The sequence below is a fragment of the Penaeus vannamei genome, chromosome 11 (assembly GCF_042767895.1).
Source record: "Penaeus vannamei isolate JL-2024 chromosome 11, ASM4276789v1, whole genome shotgun sequence".
Taxonomy (NCBI): Eukaryota; Metazoa; Arthropoda; class Malacostraca; order Decapoda; family Penaeidae; genus Penaeus; species Penaeus vannamei.
In genome coordinates, this window is record NC_091559.1 from 2,565,870 (window position 1) to 2,570,869 (window position 5,000).

At 50.6% G+C, this 5,000-nt stretch overlaps 1 protein-coding gene across 1 annotated transcript in view; it reads left to right on the forward strand.

The window, feature by feature from the left end:
- Positions 1-5,000, forward strand: part of LOC138863140 (protein PIF-like) — a 39,222-nt gene that overhangs the window by 16,525 nt on the left and 17,697 nt on the right. The window lies entirely within an intron of this gene.

Genomic DNA, 5,000 nt, shown 5'->3' on the forward strand with positions numbered 1-5,000 from the left:
CCTGAAGTGGCATTACGAAGCCAGAAGGAATGCCTATTTCCAGCATGTCCAGAGGCGGCTGTTGTGAGTAAGGAGGGAGGGAAGGGGGAGGAGGAGGAGGAGGAGGAGGAGGAGGAGGAGGAGGAGGAGGAGGAGGAGGAGGAGGAGGAGGAGGAGGAGGAGGAGGCAGGAAGGGGGAGAGGGAAAGGAAGGAAGGGGGGAGTAGGAGGAGGAGGAAGGGAGGAGGAGGAGGAGGAGGAAGGGGGAGGAGGAGGAGGAGGGAGGATGAAGGGTGGAGGGGGAGGAGGAAGGGTGGAGGAAGAGGAGGAGGAAGGGTGGAGGAAGAAGGGTGAAGGGGAAAGGAAGGAGGAGGGAGGGGGGGGAGGGAGGGAGGGGGCGAGGAGGGAGAACATTACCGCGCTAGGAAGGGCTTGAGCGGGTGAGTCGGGTGAGGGAGTGGGGTGGAGGGAAGACGGTATGGGGGAGTAGGGGTAGGGGTGAGGGGGATACGGCAGGGAGGGGCCGGAGGAGAGGGGACGGAGTAATGGGGGAGTAGAGAGGCGAGGAAGAGAGGGGGGTGGGGTAAGGAAGGCAAGGTAAGTATGGAGAGAGAGAGAGAGAGAGAGAGAGAGAGAGAGAGAGAGAGAGAGAGAGAGAGAGAGAGAGAGAGAGAGAGAGAGAGAGAGAGAGAGAGAGAGAGAGAGAGAGAGGTGGAGGGAAGGCAAAACAAGTATGGTGAAAGGGAGGTAGGGAAGGAGAGGGTGAGGATGAGGGTGAGGGAGAGAGAGAGGGAGGGGGGGAGGGGGGGGATGTGGTGGTATGCGTGGCACGCTCTAATGGCTCTATGCGTATGTTGATGTTGCGGCGCGGTATAGCATTGGCACTGATGGCAGTCGTTCGCTCCAATGTCCTTTTTTTATTGGCTGTCTCCGCGGGAATTATTTTTATTTTCCTTATCGCCGCGTCCGGTTATTGATGCCCGGTTATATTCTCGTATGTTTGTATCGGCTGAACTTTATCGGTCTGCATACATTTGCATAAATACATACCCGGCCGCGTCTGCTACCGTGTGTGCGTCTGTTGGTATGTGTAGTCGTTTGAATGCCAAGAGCGACACGCACACACGCGCACCCACATGCACACGCACGCCCACGCTTACGTAGGCTGCACTCGCCCTCGTTGTCGCATTCGTGTTTACGCACAACGCTCATATTCGTACTCGCACTCAAATTCTCATTTATTTTCATTCACACTCACGCGAAAACACACACACACACACACACACACACACACACACACACACACACACACACACACACACACACACACACACACACACACACACACACACACACACACACACTTCACTCAAACAAACACAGATACACACATACACACACACACACACACACACACACACACACACACACACACACACACACACACACACACACACACACACACACACACACACACACACACACACAGAGAGGGCACTCAACTCAAACTCAGACACAGATATAAACACATCAGCAACGCCAACAAATTGTAACATTGTTCCCGCCTGGTCCTGCGTTCAGGCGAGTGTTTCGAGTGAACCTTCGCAAAGTTCACCTGAAGGATGACAAGTGTGGTGGCGCGGCAGGGGAGGAGGGGGAGAGGGGGAGGTGGAGGAGGGGGAGTTTATGGGGAGGAGGCAATGGGAGGGGGTCTTAGGGGCAGGAGGTAAGGGAGAGGGGTCTTAGGGGGAAGGAGGTAAGGGGAGGGGGTCGTAGGGGAAGGAGGTAAGGAGAGGGGGTCTTAGGGGAAGGGGGAGGTGGGGGTACGGGTCCGAGGAGAAGGGGGATAGGGGAGTTTGGTTCCGGAGGAAGGAGGTAGGGAGGGGGACTTTGGGGGAAGGGGAGTAAGGGGAAGGGGAAGGGAGTCGGGGAGGTTGGGGGATAGGGGGCCTCTAAGGCTGGGGGAGAAGTAGGAAGGGGGAGTCGTGCTGGTTGGGGGGAGAGGGGGAGGGGGAGGAGGGAAGGTTGCAAGGCCCAAGGCGTTTGTACCCTTGTCTTAGTAAGTGATGTTGGACGGCTACTGACACTGCTGCAGCCACTTTTGTGTTGCTTGTGTGTGCGTGCGTGTGTGTGTGTGTGTGTGTGTGCGTGTGTTTGTGTGTCTGTGTGTGTGCGTGTGTGTGTGCGTGTGTGTCTGTGTGCGTGTGTGTGCGTGTGTGTGTGTGTGTGTGTGTGTGTGTGTGTGTGTGTTTCTCTGTGTTTGTTTCTCTGTGTATGTGTGTGTGTGTGTATGTGTGTGTGTGTGTGTGTGTGTGTGTGTGTGTGTGTGTGTGTGTGTGTGTGTGTGCGTGTGTTTGTGTTTGAGAGGTAGTGCTCACGCGCGTGTGTGTGCTTCATCCTCCATTTCCTCTTTATTCGTTCTGCTTCTTATCTCCCCCTTTTCCCGTTCTCGAAAAGTATTTCCGACGCCGTTATTTTCCTTCTTTGTTCATTTTCTTTAATCCTCCTTCGTTTTCCTGTTTCCCATCGTTCACTTCATTATACGTCTCCTCAATCTCTTCTTTTTATATAGGAAGGATAAGAATAAATGAGGAAAAAGAAGAAATATCAAAAACAAATTACTGTGGAAGAAGGAAAGAGATTGGAGTAAATCGTGGTGTAAGAAAAAGGAAAAGAAATTGCAGAAGCAAATTATTAAGGAGCAAAAAAACAAAAAACAAAAAAAAAGGAAGAAGAGATATCAGGAGTAAATTGAGGAGGAAGAGGAAACAGAAGCACACACACACAAAAAAAAAGATCGAGACTTGAATAAATAAATATAAAGAAAAGTAATATCCGAAGAAATTGAGGATGGAGGTATGATGATGGGGCGCTGGGGGGGGGCAGGGGGGGAGCCAGGGGAAAGAAGGAGGCGAAGGGGAGAATAGGGGACGGAGAGCAGTGAAGATGGAAGAGGGAGGGGAGACGGAGAGGGAGAGGCGGAGGGACGTTAGTAAGAATGGAAGGAGGAAGGGAGTGGGAGAAGGAGACGAAAGGAGAGTAGGTAGAAGAGGGAGGAGAGAAGGGAGAAGAAGAGAAGGGAGAGGAGGGAGGAGAGAAGGGAGAAAAAGAAGAGAAGGTAGAAGAGGGAGGAGAGAAGGGAGAAGAAGAAGAGAACGGAGAGGGGAGCGGAGGGGATGGGGAGCGGAGGGGATGGGTGGGCCGGCGGAGGGGATGGGGGGGGGGGCGGAGGAGGGGAGCGTGGAGGGCAGTAGTCGGAGATGATTATAGTGAGATGATCTGGCGGAGCAGGAGCGAGTCCACCAGAGAACGGGTCCGGGCCACTCCTGCATGACAGAGGCCGCGACACGCACGCACACACGGGCGGGCGGAGGGACCAACAGACGGACGGACGGAGGGACCAACAGACGGACGGACGGAGGGACCAACAGACGGACGGACGGAGGGACCAACAGACGGACGGACGGAGGGACCAACAGACGGACGGACGGAGGGACCAACAGACGGACGGATTGAGGGATGAAAGGATAGACGGACGGAGGGACGGAGGGATTGAGGGATGAAAGGATAGACGGACGGAGGGACGGAGGGATAGAGGGATGGAAGGATAGACGGACGGAGGGACCAACAGACGGAGGGACCAACAGACGGAGGGACGAAAGAACGGAGGGACAGACGGGCGGAGGGACGGAGGGCTTGAGGGATGAAAGGACGGGCGGAGGGACGAACGGACGGAGGGACGAACGAACAAATGGACGGATTGAAGGACGAACGGACTGACGGAGGGACAAAAGAACGAACGGACGGACGAACGGACAGACAGACAGACAGACGGACGGAGGGACAAAAGAACGAACGAACGGACACACGCACGGACGAACGGACGCTCGTATCCGCGGATCTGACAGGATATAAATAGAATCAAACCCGTTTTTTTTTTTTTCTTTCTTTCGCACTCTCTCTCTCTCTCTCTCTCTCTCTCTCTCTCTCTCTCTCTCTCTCTCTCTCTCTCTCTCTCTCTCTCTCTCTCTCTCTCTCTCTCTCTCTCTTTTGGCGTTATTATTATCTCTCTCGTCTTCTCTCTTCTCTGACAGGTTTTATTGCAGGTTCGTCGAAGGGAAGAAGAGTTTTCGACCTTCTGCTTTTGTTATTTTATTCGTATTTCCGCTGTTGTTGTTGTTGTTATTGTTATTGTTATTATTATTATTATTATTATTATTATTATTATTATTATTATTATTATTATTGTTGTTATTGTTATTATTATTATATTTTTTGTTGTTATTATTATCGTTGTTTATTGTCAGTAGTATTACTCTTTGTTATTATTGTTATTATTTGTAGTAGAAGTAGTATCGTTTTTATGAGCAGTAGTATTACATTGATATTATTATTATTATTATTATTATTAATTATTGTTATTCTTTATGATTTCTTTATCATTTTGTTGTTATTATTTCCGTTATCATTAGTACTGTTTTATTATTATTACTATTATTAGTATCATTATTATTATCATAATTGTTATTACTAGTCTTTACTATTATTATTTTTAAAAATATTTATGTGTATTATCCTTTATTTTTTATATATATATCCTTAATGATACTGTTGATCATATTATTGCTTCTGGTTCTGCATTCCTTATCATAATAACATCAGCGTGTTGCATGCACAGGGATGATCACTGGTTCTCTGGTCCGGATCCAGAGTTTAATGATTGGGAGGTTCATAATATTGCTTCCATGATTAATGATACGTTTCGAGATGGAGAATTCGCTTGTGTGCTTTTAGTGTGATGGGAGGGTGTTTGTGTAGGTGTTGAGGGAGAGAGGGAGGAAGGAAGGGAGAGAGGGAGAGAGGGGTGGGAAGGGAGGGAGGGAGGAAAAGGAGGAGGGAGGAAAAGGAGGAGGGAGGGAAGGAAGGAGGGAGGGAGGGAGGGAGGGAGGGAGGGAGGGAGGGAGGGAGGGAGGAGGGAAGGGAGGGAGGAAGGGGAGGGTGGGTGGGAGAGAGGGAAGGGAG